Source organism: Artemia sp. Qi Xiang Cuo, chromosome 11 (assembly GCF_049724085.1).
Source record: "Artemia sp. Qi Xiang Cuo chromosome 11, ASM4972408v1, whole genome shotgun sequence".
Taxonomy (NCBI): Eukaryota; Metazoa; Arthropoda; class Branchiopoda; order Anostraca; family Artemiidae; genus Artemia; species Artemia sp. Qi Xiang Cuo.
Window position 1 is genome coordinate 3,495,344 of NC_142804.1, and position 18,535 is coordinate 3,513,878.

Here is an 18,535-nt window from a genome sequence, read left to right on the forward strand (position 1 = left end):
GCTCATTTGATTTGAAATCGGAAGTTATAGTACCCTTTTTAAGAGTCAAAAGTTATTTTAGAGCAATCAGCTTACCCCTTCACGCCCATCCTTTCTCCAAGCGGAGCCAATCAAAATTTTGAGAAAGTAATTTTGTTCAGCGTAGTTGACGGTTCCAGAAATTATTTCTTTGAGTGTAACAACAACCCCACAGCCCTCAGGGCACGGGTTGTAAGCTATGCCTTGGGGACATATAAGGTTTTTATAGAAAGGGCGGCAGAGGTGGTCTGGGACCGGGGGTAAGGGGGCAAACGCCTCCTAGGCTGGCCAGTTTTGGGCCGGTTGAAGTTATTCTACGTAGAAAAGTGCAGTCAGTTCAAAAAAATCCCCGCTTGACAATTTGTCGTCTGTATTATTATAGGCCTACGTACAGAGGCAGCGTAGATATCAGCATGCTGCCCTAGGAAGGGATGGATGCTGCTCTAAAAAGGGTTTGTTCGTGACCTGTCATCTGATAAATATGACCCATCAGTTGTCACTTGACTCAGAGGTTTAATTTTTGTGTATCATTGTGTGTCCGATTCCGTTACAAGCTAGTAGGAGATTCAGTAGCCTACATAGTGGAGCCTCAAGGTGTTATTTTGGGAAATGTTAGTAATAATTTTATTAACCCATTAAAAAAAAGTACATACAAAATGCATGAATGGAGCAACAGAGAAATAATAGAAACAAGAAAAAAGTGCTATTATTATAAAGTAAAGGCGATGATATTGCACCCTGCCGAATACCCTTGTTCATTTGGACTATTTGGGAAGATAAAACTGGAACCTCATTTGATGGTATGTTAATTTGTACTTGAAGATTTTTATCCTTATTTTTAAATGCTAATACCACAGACTGGTCAACCCCGCTCTTAAGAGCCGACAGGAGTAGCTGGGAATGAATCCCCGAAACGAAAGCCCGGCGCACGTCGTGACTTGCGAGTATAAATCTTTCATTTAAGTCATGTGCTTCTGCCATTACATTAGCAAGAATATAATGTACATTCTCGTGGCTAACCCCCTTTTTGAAACCAAACTGGGAGTCAGGAGTAGAACACTTATCTTTGAGCATATCCACTATAAGTAGTTACACAAAATTGGTGACACGGTTATGGGACGGTACGAAAAACATTCAGATGGATTTTTCTCCTTTTTCAGTATCGGTGTAATTACCCCCCTACAAAATAAATGTGGAACAAGACCGGAGTTAAAGACCATCTGTAACAGTAGCTGCAGATGACAAAGTAATTTATCACTGGCATGAACTAAATGTAAACCACATAGCTTATCAAAACCTCTAGATTTCTTCTTTTTCTGCTTTAAAATAGAACAAACAAGAATAGAAATACCTACAACAAAACTGTACCTAGACCTACACGACATAAAACGACATCAAGCTCCCCATTAAACTTATCCTCGAGCACAGGATCAGGGGGTGAGAATTCAGCCGTAAAGTGAGATAACTAATCATGTTCATTTGGGGGAGTAGTTTCAGACTTTGTAATCCTGCTCTTTTATTTAAGCAGTTTCCATACCATACTTGGATCCAGACTAATCTTCTCACTATGCTCATGAATAACGTCTCATTTATGCTTAGATAAAAGCTTTCCAAATTCACGTTTACTATAAAGACGAATCTGGTTAACAACACCAGATCTCGGCCGATCACATTCATTCCATATCCCAAGCCAAAATTTTACTCAACGACAAGCTTCACTCAAAATTGGGTTCTGCGACCACTTAGGAATTTCAGTACCAACTTTGACCTTGCTTGTTGGGACTGCAGCCGTTTCAGCACATAATAAAGCATAGTTATTTCACTGCAGTAAATATTAAGTAGCACTTGTCTCTCCTTATCTGGTATATGCGCACTCTGTTGAAGCAACTGAAAAGGCACTTTGATCTTATCTGGAATATTATTTAACATAGCTTGATAGAGGATAGGATCAATCTTATTCCAATCTTCTCTAGTAATCCACTTTTTGGTGTAACCAGCATTAGCTGCTTCAATTATTTTAAAACTGTTTATAATTGGAAAATGATCTAATGCACAAACACTCAGATCTACATGAGATGTGCCATGCCTCTCAAACATCGATGAATGAAGAGGTAGAGCCAGAATCAAACAGTTCGTGGTAACGAACTGTAAGTAAGGAGCGACCCGGCTCAATGGTAACCGAAACTCTAGAAAACGGGTTTTTGATGCCAATAGATATATCAAAAGAATCAGATTTCAATGCTGATTTCAAATATATAACTTTCATCAAGTTTAGTGCTACTCATCAAAAGTAACGCGCCTGAGAAAATTTGGCTGATTTTCAAAAAAAAGTTATAGATCCGTAATGAAAATCACACCATCAGATTCAGCATATTATAGAACCCTACTGCAGAGGTTTATAGCTCATATCTACACAAATGTGGAATTTTATATATTTTGCGAGAAGAAACATCACAGAGGCGTGTTTTTTTTTTTTCTCCAGGGGTGATCGTATCGACCCAGAGGTCCTAGAATATCGTGGGAGGTCTCATTCGAAAAGAAGTTAAAAGTTATAGTTCTCTTTTTAAGTGACCAAAAAAATGGAGGGCAACTAGGCCCCCTCCCACGCTTATTTTTTTCCCAAAGTCACCCGATCAAAATTTTGAGATAGCCATTTTGTTTAGCATGGTCGAAAAAATGATAAATAAGTCTTTTAGGATGACTTAATCCCCCAAAGTTCCCAGAGGGAGAGCTAAAAGTTATGAACTTTACCAAATGTTAACTTATAGTATTGTTTTTTGGTAATTATACAGAATTTTTCAGGTGTTTTTTTTTCTGGTTGTGGGAGGGATGGGTGGGTCGGTGGTTATGTTGGAGGATCTGTTCATGATGGAAGTTTTTATGGGGGAAGGGAAATTGCCATGAAGGGGGCGCCGGACTTGCCAGCATTATTTATTGGTTATTGGGAAGTATACAACCATTTTCAGGAAGGATTTTTTCTGGGGGGGGGGCTAGAGGAGGGGGTTACTCTGGAGAATATGTCCGTGGAGAATGTTTCTTTGGGGTAAGAGACATTTCTATGAAGGGGGCGCCGGATTTCCAAGCATTAGAAATTAAATCGATCATTAGACGAGCAGAAATTAAAAAAAAAAAAAAGTTTTTTCAACTGAAATGTAAGAAGGAATATTAGAACTTAAAACGAACAGAAATTATAACGTATGTGAGGGGGTTCTCCCCCAAGTCAATACCTTGCTCTTTAAGCTACAGTTTTTTTTTGTTCTTTCAAAAGAGCTATCTATTCTAATTAAACGGCCTTTGTGATTCAGGGGTTTTTTAATAATTTTTTTTTTAACTTTTAACGTAAAGAGCGTGGTATTGACTACGGGGAGAACCCCTTCATATACGTAATAACATATACATAATAAAAAAACAATAAAAAAACAAGCGATACGGCTCAATAGTAATCGAAACTTTTAAAAACGGAATTTTTATGTCAATAAATGTATCAAAAGAATGTGTTTATAATGCTGATCCAAAATATATAAATTTTATTAAGTTTAGTATTACTCATCAAAGGCTCCAGGCCTGAGAAAATTTACTTAATTTTTTAAATAGGGGGGATAAATCCCCTACAAGTGAAAGAATTTTAATGAAAATCACACCGTCAGAATTCAGCGTATCAGAAATCCCTCTTACATAGGTTTCAAGCTCATATCTGCAAAAATCTGCTACTTTGTATTTTTTTCCAGAAGAAAAATATACGAATATAGAAGTTAGTTACGTAAGTTAATTTGTAAAGACATTCATTTAGCAAAATAAAAGTAAAATTTGTATGCAAATAAAAGCTGCATTAAATAAAAAACGATCAGAAATTAAATAAAAAAACAAGTTTTTTAAACTGAAATTAAGGAGCGACATTAAAACTTAAAACGAACAGAAATTATTCCGTATATGAAAGGGGCTGTCCCCTCCTCAACGCCTCGCTCTTTACGATAAAGATTGACTCTGTCTCACAACTTTATTTTTTTAACAATAAAAAACTTTAGCGTAAAGAGCGAGGCATTGAGGAGGGGACAGCCCCTTTCATATACGGACTAATTTCTGTTCGTTTTAAGTTTTAATGTCGCTCCTTACTTTCAGTTTAAAAAACTTGTTTTTTTTATTTAATTATGTACTTAAGTAAAGTCAGAATCATTGATGGTCAGGTACAGATCGTCACAGGAGGCTAACAATAATTGGGTTCTTGCACTATTATTATTTGTTAAATCACAATTCATATCCCGGGCAAGAATACCTTCGAACCCTTGACTAAGACAGCTCCTAATAGAATTATAAACCTTACTGCATGCCCCACTAAATTTCACTTCAGATTTACTGTTTCTATAGTTAGTAGGCATATACACAGAGAAGACGATTGTCTTGTGGATCTTAACAGCGATGAAAAAGTTATATGTCTCATATAACACAGGGTTTAATGCGCCACTAACTAAGATGGCCACCCCACCAGATGGTCTACCTTTTACAGATGACTTTGCAGGAACCGCAAAAGCATTCACTCCTTTGTTTAACTCGAGGATACTGGTGGCTTCTATTGAAAGTAAATGTTCCTGTAAACAGACTACATCATTAAAACACAACAATCTCTCCAATAATGGTAGATGTCTAATCACACCACCATTTAAGTTCCATGAGGCTACGCGTAATGTATCGAAATTCATTGCTTAGACAGGACATACTGGGCTTCTGGACATTTAATACTGTAGCTTGGATGCCTATCAGACCCACACAAAGCACATTTTTGAGCATTTTGGCAAGGATTAGCCCGAGAATTCAAATGACTTCCACCGCACCTGAAGCAGATTGGAGGACTACGATTTAACTGCATGACCGAATAATTGACAATTATAGCATTGCATAGGCTTAAATTTGAATTCCTTTACTGACAACCTTTCGTAACCAAAAATTGGCGGAGAATCCATTACAGAACCTAACTGAAGCCTGTTATCGAAATGTATCTTAAAGGATTAAGTATTGCCCATCTGTATTGCCTTAACACAATTGGGTATCATTGCACAAAGCTCTTCAGCCGAAATTTCATTTAGAACATGACAAATAATTATAAAAAACCAAGGGCTTTTTACTTTTGCATTTACTGTTGTATCTTTTACACTCACTGTTTCAGCGAGTGATTCCGCTGCACTTTTGTTGTTAAAAAAAAGTTTCCATTTAGTTTTTCTTGCTTTTAATTCGACAATATTTGAACTATTATCTCCACATATACTGTCTAAATATGCTTTTCGCGCTTTTGGGTTTGGTAGATCTTTGGGGGGATTCCTTAAGACCCCAGCATATGACGATTTCGCTGTAGTAGAATGAGGCTCAGCAACACACACAGGAGGAGCAGGAACATGAGAAAAGGGACTAGACTCAACAAAGTTGTTAAACTTGATGCACAATTCATTTACTTTTCTGGTAAGAGTAGCCGTGATCTTGCTTGTGATTAATCGAACTTCGTCGGGTTCGGAAATTACAAAACGTGGCAGACAAGTCTTTTTATCTTCACACGCAGGAAATACTTTTATTTATCCAAAACATTGTCTATAATTTTTGTTCACACAGTAAAACGAGTAGAAATTCCTGCCAGAGGCCACAACAATTCTTTAGCGTTAACAATCGAATCCTCTGAAAAAAATTCCACTGTTTTTCGGGCTATATCGTCAGAGCGATTCCCGGCTTTAATTGCCCGACAAATGTAATGCTGAATAGGATTCCATATAAGATTTTCGTCACTTATTATTTTAATAGCAGAAACACAGTTAACAATACATATACCACAGTCCTATGTAAGCTTTTGTTTTCAATCTTATAGCTTAAACGTAATAATTTCTCCAATAAACAATCGGGGATTTTTGAGTGATTCAATTAGAGAAGTCCAAAAACAAGCTTAGGTCAAGAGTCAATTCGAAAGAAACTGGTTCAGCAGGTAGATCTAATTATCCAATAAATAATCCAACGACTTGTTATCACCTCGAATGTACAAATGAATGTACAAAAAATGATTTATTTGTCTCGCTTTCCTAAGTTTATTTATTTTCCTCGCTTTCCGATTTTAGAGGAAAACCAAAATGTCCTCTGTATAACTTTATTTGTACTTCTTAACAATAATTTGATGTTTAAAAAGTCATACAGAAGACTTTATATCATTCTCCATCATTTCTCTAGAAATAGAAATATATAATTACAAACATACAAGGTATAAAAAGTCATTTGTAAAGCATAGCATACATTAAATATGTAACCTAACCTAACCTGGGCACCTCTTTTTCCCCCTACACCTCCAAAAACAAGTTTAAACATTGTCAACACATTGGAAACCATGCTAAGCATTAATTACTGCATAATAGTGTCTTAAATTGACCTATGCAAAATGGGTTTTCTGTTGTATCTCCAGTTTGACACATATACAAGAGTGCATTTAACATAAAAATACCAAGTTATCTGTAGGACTTGTTCATGTTTGCTATATAATAGTACAAGTTATGAAATATCATCTGCATTACTTTATTCATGTTTGCTCTATAATAGTGTAAGATATAAAAAGTCATCTGTATGACTTTATTCATGTTTTCTCAATAATATTGAGATATATAAAAGGTCATCTGTATGACTTTATTCATGTTTTCTCAATAATAGTGAGATACATAAAAAGTCATTTGTATAGCTTTATTTTTGCTGGCTCTATAATAGCATGAGGTATAAAAAGGGTCAATATATACGAAATCATATTATTGAGTTAGGACTAAAGTGAATACACCATTTGATGCCTTTTTTTATGCTGATTACAAATATAATAAGCATTTCTATCGGAAATGAATTTCAGCCCCCCCCCCCCTATATAGGCTATACCTTACCTAACCCAACCTAACCTAACCCTGAGTTGGCATATATAGGGGGGGGCTGAAATTCATTTCCGATAGAAATGCTTATTATATTCGTAATCAGCATAAAAAAAAGGCAGCAAATGGTGTATTCACTTTAGTCCTAACTCAATAATATTATTTCGTATATATTGACCATAAAAAGTCATTTGTATGACTTCATTTATGTTTGCTCTCTAAAAGAATGAGGCATAAAGTCATCTGTATGACACCAATGATACTTTAAAGCCCAGCTCCCACTAGCACCCAAGAACCCAACACATTTACTTTAGTGTCCGCGAACCCATAGCGCCCACAGCTTCCAACTTGGAAGATAAATAAAAACATATCAAAACATTAATTTACAAAACTGAATACTGTTATTTTACCTTTTGTACTACGAATTCTTCTTTCTTCTTTGAATGGCGGTTTAAAAAATTATTATCTTCACTTAAGTTTGTCAATCACAAATGGTGCTGGCATGCATAGAAGAATTCTACCATTCACAAAGATTGGAGTCAGCAAACCAATGTGTTGGCAAAGGGTATTTGACAAAGAGAGATCATATCAAGTTACAAGAGGGGAAATTTGGCTTCCGTCGGCAAACACATTTCACAGAGACATATCAAGTTACAGGAGAGATCAACTTTGGGTTCTTTCTGGGCATTCAGAAATATTTCAAATATGTCATTCATTTTTGGGTTCTGATAAATTAAAAATGCTTGTATTACATGCATGCGGGCGTTGGCCTTGCTTGGGCTTATGATGCCCTATACAGTGTTTTTATCTAATGCAAAATAATTCATACTTATATTTTCAGCCAAATAAGTATTCAAATAATCAATTTATTGTCAGTATAATTTTACTTTTAACTTGGGCGCTAGATTCAAAGGTAAATATAAACCTTTGCTGAAACCAGATCTAGCTTCCAGGATCAAAGCTTTGATACTTTAGCTCCTCAGCTTCCAGAGTCCAAGCACCCAGGATCAAAAAAGAGCTTTAGACTTTGGGCCTGGGAGCTTATCCTCAAAATTTAAGATCAATCTAATCATTCCTTCCCTATTTTCCCAAAACCAAATATCAAGTTTTGTGGGGATTTTCTTGCGTCAAAAATAGATACTGGACGCTAAAATAATAACTGTGTTAGTGTCTCTGTGGTACAATGATTGCTGTTCCTGACTGTCAGGCAGGATATCCGGGTTTGATTCCCTGTCAGAGAAATTTTTTTATATGCTGAATTTAAAGTTTAAAAAAGAAACTCAGTTTCTTTTTTAAATCCAATCTATTACTTGGATTTAAAAAAAATGGAAAGATGGAAAAAAATTTTTTTTATTTGATTTCCAGTTGTTACAAAATAATGGCGGGAAATCCGGCTCCCCCTCAGTAGAATTCTTTTGTGTATACCTGCACCATCTGTGATTTGCTAACTTTAGATATGATATTTGGCTTCTGTTGGCAAACACATTTTGCAGAGACATATCAAGTTACAGGAGAGATCAACTTTGGGTTCTTTCTGGGAGATCAGAAATATTTCAAATATGTCATTCATTTTTGGGTTCTGATACATTAAAAAGGCTTGTATTACATGCATGCGGGCGTTTGCCTTGTTTGGGCTTATGATGCCCTATACAGCGCTTTTATCAAGTGAAAAATAATTCATACTTATATTTTCGGCCAAATAAGTATTCAAATAATCAATTTATTGTCAGTATAATTTTATTTTTAACTTGGGCGCCAGATTCAAAGGTAAATATACACCAGATCGCATGGGATTTTGCGAGTTCGCGAGTTCCTTGCGCTTTTTCTTCTTTGCCTCCAGTAAAAATCGCTTTTTAAAGAAAAAAGAAGAGTATGCTGTACCAAAGGTAAAACAACTTAATATTTGGTTTTATGAATTGATAATTGGGTGTGCTTGTATTTATCTTCCAAGTTTGGAGCTGTGGGTGCTATGGGTTCTTGGGCGCTAAAGTAAATGTTGCTTTGATCCTGGAAGCTAGATCTGGTTTCAGCAAAGGTTTATATTTACCTTTGAATCTGGCGCCCAAGTTAAAAATAAAATTATACTGACAATAAATTGATTATTTGAATACTTATTTGGCCGAAAATATAAGTATGAATTATTTTTCACTTGATAAAAATACTGTATAGGGCATCATAAGCCCAAGCAAAGCCAACGCCTGCATGCATGTAATACAAGCATTTTTAATTTATCAGAACCCAAAAATGAATGATATATTGGAAATAATTCTGAATGCCCAGAAAGAACCCAAAGTTGATATCTCCAGTAACTTGATATGTCTCTGCAAAATGTGTTTGCTGACAGAAGCCAAATATCATATCCATAGTTAGCAAATCACAGATAGTGCGGGTATACAAAAAAGAATTCTACTGAGGGTGAGCCAGATTTCCCGCCATTATTTCGTAACAATCAGAAATCAAATAAAAAAACATTTTTTTTTTCAGCTGAAAGTAAGGAGGAACATCAAAACTTAAAACAAACAGAAATTATTACGTATATGAGGGGGGGGGTAGCTCCCTCCTTAATACCTTGCTGTTTGCAATGAAGTTTGCCTTTTTGCCCCAGTTCTTTAAAACTACTCATAAAACACAAGGGCCATTTAATTTGAATAATAACCCTTTTAAAATATTCTAGAAAAGTCAAAATTTAGCGTAAAGAAAGAGGTATTGAGACAGGAGCAACCCCCCTCATACAGCACACCCAAGTATCAATTCATAAAACCAAATATTAAGTTATTTTACCTTTGTTACAGCAAATTCTTATTTCTTCTTTAAATAGTGATTTTTACTGGAGGCAAAGAAGAAAAAGCACAAGGAACTCGCGAACTCACAAAATCCCATGCGATCTGGTGTTTATTTAATTATATGTCTATGTGACCCAACACTGAATGAAATATTTTTAATATTTGTAACACCCAAAGTTGATCTTTCCTGTAACTTGATTCGTCTCTGTGAAATACATTTGCTGACAGAAGTCAAATCTCTCCTCCCGTAACTTGATATGATCTATATTTGATTTGGTTCTTGGATTCTGGGCAATTGTTTTTCTTAAATAAAAAAGTCACAAAATCTTTTAACAGTGGCTGTTATATTTTATGGCAAATACTTGAGTCATTGCTGTTCACTTAATAAAAATATTGTATATTGCATAATAAGCACAAGCAGGGCTAAGTAAGGCCAAAACCCGCATGTATGTAATACAAGCATTTTAATTTGTCAGAAGCCAACACTAAATGACATATCTCGAATGTTTGTAACACACAAATTTCCTTATTGCGAATTACGTTTGCCAATAGAAGTTAGATATCCCCTACTGTAGTTAATACTGACCTCGTTACGTTATATTCACCTTGCCAACACAATGCCTCGCTGGCATAAATTGAATATATTTTTGTGACTCGCAGAATTCTTGTGTTTGTACCCGCAACATCTGTGATTTGCTAACTTTAGATATGATACTTTTTTAAATTGCTAATTAAAGAAGAAATGGACTACAAATTTGCTCTGCTAAAGGTAATGCTTCATAGAAGTGCGAAGTTTCATTGTTTGTGTTGGTTCAGCATATTCACCCCAAAAGACAATATCCAAAGGCCTGCCTCAGGGAGCAGTCCTCAGTTGCCTCCTATTTGCTCTTTATCTCTGGGACATCAACCTGCCCCACACAAATCTACAATATGATGATGATATGGTGCTATGGTCATCTGGCAACACCTTTCAGATAGCACAGTCAAATCTGCAAAAATCACTTTTCCAGTTTGAAAAATTCTCTCAACATTCAGATTTACCCATTGCACCCACCAAGTCAAAAATAATCCAATTTCACTGGAAGCGAAACCATGTTAATGCAAAACTAACTCTAAATAAAACAACTATTCCAGAAGATAATAATATTAATATAAATAGGTCTCATGCTTGACCAAAAACTTAATTTCCACCTCCACATTTCAAACACAATAAAAAAATGCTATAAAAAAGCAAATATACTAAAAAGACTTCTTTCCACACCCTGGGGTTGTAAAGAGAAAACCTTACTCCAGTTTTATAAATCACATATAAGAACCCATATTGACTATGGGCTCATCGTCTATGGTGCATGTGTAAAGACCCAGATGCAAAAAATTGAAACAACACAAAATGATATAATAAGTCTCATATTTGGTCTTAGGAAACCCACAAGCACCAAGTTTCTGCTTATAGAGAGTGGATTAACAACAATAATGGAGAGATGTAGCTTTCTCTTGATAAAACATGTTACAAAAATTGAATCAAATAGCTCACACACATTACATAATTGGTTAAGAAATCCAGCCATGTATAGAGGTATTGCAGATGAGTATGCCAATATTCAAAAGAAGTTCCCTGTACCAGCAAAGTCTATTGCACCTACTTTCCCCCAATCCCCTCCATGGAATTGGTCATTTCCCATAATAAATACTGAATTTTCAAAATGGAATAAAGATTTAACCCCAATTGCTTTTGTACAGAAAGAATTTGCAGAACTTAATACAATTACCTATAAAAATAACTTCCAAATATTTGTTGATGGGCCAAAAATAAATGAGAAGGTAGCAAGTGGTGTTTTCCTTCCTCACCTGAAAATTGCAATGGGCAAGAGATTATATAATAATTTATCTATAATGTCTGCTGAGTTAAATGCCTTAATCATGGCATTAGAACACCTTAAGCAAAACCAACCTTTGATTGAAAATTTGAATAATATTATCATCTATTCTGACTCGTTATCAAGCCTTGAGTTGCTGGCCTCAGCTCCTCAATATAAGTTGGACATTGACACTTATCATTGTCTCAGTATTATTGATAATCTTGCTTCAAGTGGCATAAAAACTTACTTTCAGTACATTCCTAGCCACTCTGGCATAAGTGGTAATCATCAGGTTGATGAAATAGCAAAAAATGCTATAAATATTGACCAGCCAAGTGGGAGACCAATCCCAATTAGAGATATTTACCGATGGAGGCTATCGGATATTAATTTTAATAAGATTAATCCTATCCTTTCCCCCTTTCCCAATAAGTATCTTTCTAAAATTTATCATAGAATTTGTTCTGGATGGACTAAATTTCCTTGCATTCTCATATAAGCTTTCTAATTCAAGTGGTTCAATTCCCCTGTCCCCTCTTTGCAGGCATTGTAATATGAATAATGAAACAATTGACCATTGCCTATTTGAATGTAATATGCTGACGTCTGAACAACATATCTTGCTTTCTAAACTGTTAAAATACTTTAAACACCACAAAATCTTACTATCAGCCAGGAGCCTAGCCAACTATACCTGCACACAGAGCATAGAAATCAACATCTATCATCTTATATTTGAACTCCTAGAGTCGAAAGATCTGCTGAAAGATATCTGAATATATCTAATAAATATGAGGCAATGAAGCCAGTAGCTCTGTAGCCTACAGAGTGAAGCAAAAGGAACAGGGCTAAATAGTTTTACTGAAAAGCCCGCCTGCTGTTAAATAGAAGAAGAAGAAGTAATGCTAGTATTTATTTTTCAAGTTGGGAGCTGTGGGTTCTGGGCACTAAAGTATTAATGAATTTGGGTTCTTTGGGCGCTAGCGGGTGTTGGGCTTTAAAGTATCGTTGGTCTGTATGACTTTATATCATTCTACATAGGCTAATAGGAGAAAGCAAGATATTGTCTTCTGTTTGACTTTACACTGCATTCTATATAAGAGTAACTGACAATTTTCTGTTGCTCAGATATAAAGAAAAAAATTTTTATAAAATGTCATATGTGGGTAACCCCTGAAAGTTTCTTTTTCTAGCTTAACCCCTTTCCAAAATAGCCAAAAGTAGCTAAAGTAGCATTTTACCATTCAATTTCTTACTAGCTAAATTATGTGGCCATATAAAAATTTAAAAAAACACTATAGTTTAATAGGAAAACAAAATAATTTTTTCAGTCTACATATATTTTAAAAAAATGGCCAGACATAGTTAAAAGTTTATAGTTTATTAAGCAGACCTAGTCTATCTCAGCTCAAACTTCCTTCAAACAGGAAATTTCACCTTTTTAAAGAAGATTTATTTGCTGATTTTACCTCATTTATTACTTATAAATAGGTTAATCTAATGTTTTTTTCAAGACTCATGCGAAACATTCAAATTTCTCCGCCAAAGAGTTCAGCCATCTTTGAATGAACCTGTCACCTGTGTGATACAGGGTTGCCAACTGCCAACGTCATAAAAGAGTGCAAATGGAGGCCAAAAAAGAGTTTAAGTTGTTAAAAGTGTATGCAAGTAAAAAAATTTGCGCGTCCGCGGCTGCCGCCGCGCACACTGCCCCTTCACTGTTCTGACCATTCTTCCACCATTTACACACAGGGTTGCCTACTTGACATATTTTATGTCCAATGGACATATTCCTGTGTGCCGGGACACAATGACATAATAGGGCAAAAAAGGGATATATTTTAGAAACTTGGGACATAAAACAGACATATTTTGCAAATTTATGACATAAAATAGAATATTTCCCCACTGGATAGATATTTTTGTGAAAAAAAAAAATGTAATTTTTCACCAAATCAGTGTTAAAACTAATTGTCTAGCACTAAAATTACTTGACTACTTATTTTCTACTAATTTTTACAAACGTTATTATTTTTCAGAGTTGCTTGCTCTTTCCCGCAGACAATTATCTGCAAATACTCTTGAAATTCTTTACAAGTTTGTATTCTTTCATCATTAAACGATTTTATTTCTCCTTGCTTCTACGCTACAGTCAAGATAATAGGCAAGAAGGCACCTTTTTCGATAACAATGGCTTCCGGCTTCCAGTAGTCAGGCAAAAACATCTATCTATTTATCAAGTATTAATAGCTGAAAATGAAAAGTTATCAAAAGGAAAAAATTTGATTCTTGAGCATCTGGAATCAATTTTGATATCAATAGACGTACCAAAAAATTAATTTATTGTGCTGATTCCAAATATACAATATTTTTTTAGTTTAGTGTTACCCATTAGTGGGCCTGACAAAAATTTGCCAAATTTTCGAAAAAGATGAAACACACCCCATAAAAGTTAAAGAATTTTAATGGAAATCACGCCATCACATTCAGCGCATCAGAAAATCCCAATGTAGAGGTTCCAAGCTTATATCTATAAAAATGAAATATTATAGTGTTTGCCAGAAGAAGCATCACGGATTCATGTTTATTTGTTGTTATTGCTTTTTTTAGGGATGATCATATTGAACTAATGGTACTATAATTTCGCAAGAGGGCTCGTTCAAACGAGAATTAATAGGTCTATTGTCCTTTTTAAGTGACCGAAAAATTGGAGGACAAGTAGTCCCGTCCCACACCCTTTTTTCCTGAAAGTTTTCTGATCAAAACTTTGAGATAACATATCAATAAAAATATTTGGAGATGACATGACCCCTCAGAACCACCAACAGGAAGAGCCGCAAGTTGTGAAATTTGCCCATTGTTTACATATAGTATTTATTATAGGGAAGTATACCGACATTTTCCAAGAGAGGAAGGAGATCTCCTGGGGATGGATTTTCTATGGGGAAAATTTCCCATTGGGATGAAATTTTCTGGGGGTGAACTTTTCAAGGGAAATTTACATGTGGAGAATTTACCAGAATTCGTATACAGAATGTGTGTTAATTGTCTTTTTTCTCGTTGTTGATCCCATTGTACATATGGAGACACTTTGAGGGAAACCTCAGGGGGAAGTTTTCAGTGAAGTTGGAATTCCTTTGGGATCTTTCTGGGGGGGGGGGGGATTTTCCACGAGAGAAATTTCCACGGGGGAATTATCACAAGGAGAAATTCTCCATGGAAAATTTCTGGGGTATAAAATTTCCAGGGGGGGGTGTTTTTCAAACATGGATATTCCCCAATGACCTTAAAAAGGATCAGAAACTAAATGAATGCAAGTCTTTCTTCAAATAAAAGTATGGTAAGGAGTATTTTTTAGGCAGAATCGTAAGCAAAAAAATTTTGGGGAAGGATTTGCAGCAGGGATGGAATTGTCCGGGGGTTATTTTCCAGCGGAAGAATTTTACATGGGAGGAACTTAATATAGAGGAATTTATTGTGAGGAAATTTTCCACAGAGAGGGGTGGATTTCTTAGGATTATCTGAAAAATGATCATAAATAAATAAAAAAAACTAGTTTTTTCTACCGAAAGTAAGGAGCGACATTAAAAATTAAAACGTACAGAAATTATTTCGTATTTGACAGGGGCTACTCCCTCCTCAATACCCCCCTCTCTAAGCTAATGTTCAACCTTTCGTTTATTTTTTTAAGAACCTCATTTTTGTAGATGACCCCCCCCCCTAAAAAAAAAAGCTTTCAGGGCAAGGGTTAAGAGTTATAATACTTCCCCATTATTAACATATAAGATTTCTATGGGAGAGTTGGTTTTACCAACTTTCGAGGGGACTTACTGTATTGAAAATCAGAAGTCCTGGTGCTAGTTTTAAGAAATAGAAGTGGTCAGATGCACACCAGCCTTCCCCCCCTCCCTCCACCCACGTCTTCTTTTCCCTAGATGCATCCGACAGATATTTTAAGATAGTAATTTTGTTTAAAAATGGTCAAAAAACATATAACAGTGCCCTTAGCGTTTACACAACCCCTAAGAGCCCTGGGACAAGGGTTGTAAGTTATGCCCCAGAGGCAAATAAGGTTTTATGGAATGGGTAGTCGTATAAACTTCAGATGGGGCTCACTTGATTGAAGTTTAGTGCCTTGTATAAGAGTCAAAAGTGATTTGAGGGCAATCCCCCCCCCCCGTGGCTATAAGTTCCGAAAACCAGCATCCAATCAGAATTTGGTGACATGTATTTTGTTCAGCATTGTTCAAAGGTCCAGTAATTATGCCTTTGGGAATGTCACTCTCCTGATTAAAGGGCAACCCAGCTTACCCAGCGGTCCGCAACGTCGCTTGACTCCTGGGTTTTACCTTATGTGATGCGCAAGAAATACTCTGATTTGCAAAAAACTACCAAAAGAAGTCAAAATGCTAACCCTCATGCCGACCATACCTGTCAAGCGGAACTCTCACAGGAAGATGAGCCTTAAGCTCCCACAATTAGTTTTTTGCAGTTTACATGTTTTTATGACTTTTGTGCTTTCATACTAGTTCATTTTGTATGGATGCACGAAATGAATCTTTTTCGTTTTCATTATATTCTATGTTAACTGACCACTTTGAAAGAGGTTTACAAGTCGTAAAAAAACTAGTTTCTAAAACGAGTCGTAAAAACGAGATTTCAAGATGGACATATTATGGACATATTATAGACAAAACATGGACATAATTTGTCTGAAAAGGACATATTTTTGGATGTTCAAGGGACATATTCGTCGACCAAAAAGTTGGCAACCCTGTTTACACATAATTATCAGTTATCCATCGATCGATGAACTTAAACATCTTTAAATGTTTCAATTGTATTTAAAATCAAGTTGGGAAATCAACCTCTAAATAATAAGTTAGATAATGATTATCATTCCTTTTTTTAGCTTAAAAGGTAATACTCTGCTTAAAATTTTCAGGTGTTTATTTTGATTGATTAGATCTTTAACTAAACTATAGTTGACTGCATTCAATGTTTAGTTAAAGTTTTGTCTCCATTTTATTCAAACGTTTTGAAAGGAATATAAGAGGTCCAAGTAACTAATCGTGAACTATAGCTGACTTCACTGCAGTCAAGTGAAGTACCGAACCCTAGCACAGCGAAAAAAAAGGAAGCAGAAACAAAACGGATTTATCATCCTTCAAAAAAGCACACAAAATTGCGTATTTATTGCATTTTTATTTGCATTTTTACGTTGTGCCTTAGCGTCACCCAGCAAATTTTGAAACAGTTGAAGAAGAGGCACAAGAGTGTCCACATCTCCAGATAAGGCTACATCTGTAGATGTGGACACTCTTGTGCCTCTTCTTCAACGGTTTCCGGATTTGCTGGGTGACGCTGAGGCACAACGTAATAAAATGCAAATAAAAATACAATAAACACGCAATTTTATGTGCTGTTTTGAAGGATGATAAATCCGTTTTGTTTCCGCTTCCATATTAAGCATTCAAGATTTTCCAACGTTAGGTCATTGTAGTCAATCCGTTTGTTCATTTGTGAGCACAATTCCGAAAAAAATCTGACGCTTATCTGGATGAGTTAACCTGTTAAGCACTCAATAGGCCAGTGTTTTGCAGGCTTCTCACTAGGCGCAGTGCATTTGGTCCCAACTTTATACAATCAAGTGCAAGAAAATGAGCTGAACTCAACCGAACTTTAAATTGATCTTGTACGTGCTCTATTTATTCCTTTATGACAAAGTACTTGAGGAGCAACAGATACGTCTGTCGCAAACTTTCCTAAAGCCTGTGAATCCGTGTTCCCTCATCTTGAATTTCTTTGTTTAATGCATTGATCTTTTGTAAGACAAATGAAAGAAAATACTAAGTAACTTTCACAGATGAATCACGCGTAAAAGCAAGAATCTTATTAGCCCTTTCTTTGGCTCCTCTATCTCCAGCGGAGTCACCTTCTCCATGGTTGGTCAAGAATAAAAGGAGTGGGTTCTACTGCTCAAGGATCTGTTCAACGGAAGCTTCAAGGGTGAACCATCTCGTACTTGAAGTCTGCAAAAGCTTATGGTTTTCCATATGACGGAAATTTTGGTAGATCTTTAATTCATCCTGTCTTTTTGGGCTATTTACCACATATGCAACTACGCCGTGAATAAAAATTTAATTCCATCTGGCAACTTCTTTGCTGCATATGCAGAACAGAGAGCAAGGGAACGGCTAGTGCAGCCTAGCACAAGGAAATCTGGTACATATTCTTTTAACAGCACACCAAGGCCTTTTTGATGTCCAATGTTAACCCTGGGATTGGAGTCTTTGTACTTTGCTATAAGGACCAAGACCTTCTGCCAAGATTTATCGGTAGATTCGTTAACTATTAAAGAGATATTAGCTTTCTTCAGTTCACAAGAAAACACATCTCTTTCTACAGGGGCAATGATGCGTCTTACTATCCTACTAGTTCTAGTTCTGCCATGATTGAAGCTTTTACAAAGTTCTGAGTCTCCAAAAGCATTTTTCAGGACTGGGATTAAAGTGTCCGTTTTTGTAATGGGAATGTCTTCCAAGAAGACCCACGATGTAAGCTTCAAGCTGGCTTAAATTATAGACTCAGCATGTAATTTTGTGGGAAGGTCTTCATACTGCAGCTTTGATGTCTGTCTGTTCTGAGGAAGTTTAATCTCTGACTTCCTGCTCTTGTGGAAGTTTGTTCTAAGATGGCGCCTCGCGTATGCCACACAGCCGATTATGTCTTTATAACACACTTTACAGTAAGCTAAGTCTTGGTATCATTTAAAAAACGATCAGAAATTGAATAAAAAAAAAATAATTCTCAACTGAAAGTAAGGAGCAAAATTGAAACTTCAACCGAACAATGTTACAACATATATAAGGGCTGCTCCTCAACACCTCACTCTTTACGCTAAAGTTTGAATTTTGTCCCAATTTTTCAAAAAAGACTCCTGAAACACAGGGGTCGTTTAAGTAGAACGATAAGAAGATTTTTTAAAAGCACTAAAAAA

At 35.8% G+C, this 18,535-nt stretch overlaps 1 protein-coding gene across 1 annotated transcript in view; it reads right to left on the reverse strand.

Moving 5' to 3' along the window:
• LOC148946537 (transmembrane protein 65) overlaps positions 1 to 13,020 on the reverse strand; it is an 89,156-nt gene extending 76,136 nt beyond the window's left edge. Inside the window, exon 1 of the mRNA XM_089097421.1 lies at positions 13,005 to 13,020. The gene's annotated coding sequence lies outside the window, so the exon portion shown is untranslated. The remainder of the gene's footprint in view (positions 1 to 13,004) is intronic.
• Positions 13,021 to 18,535: the final 5,515 nt, after the last annotated feature.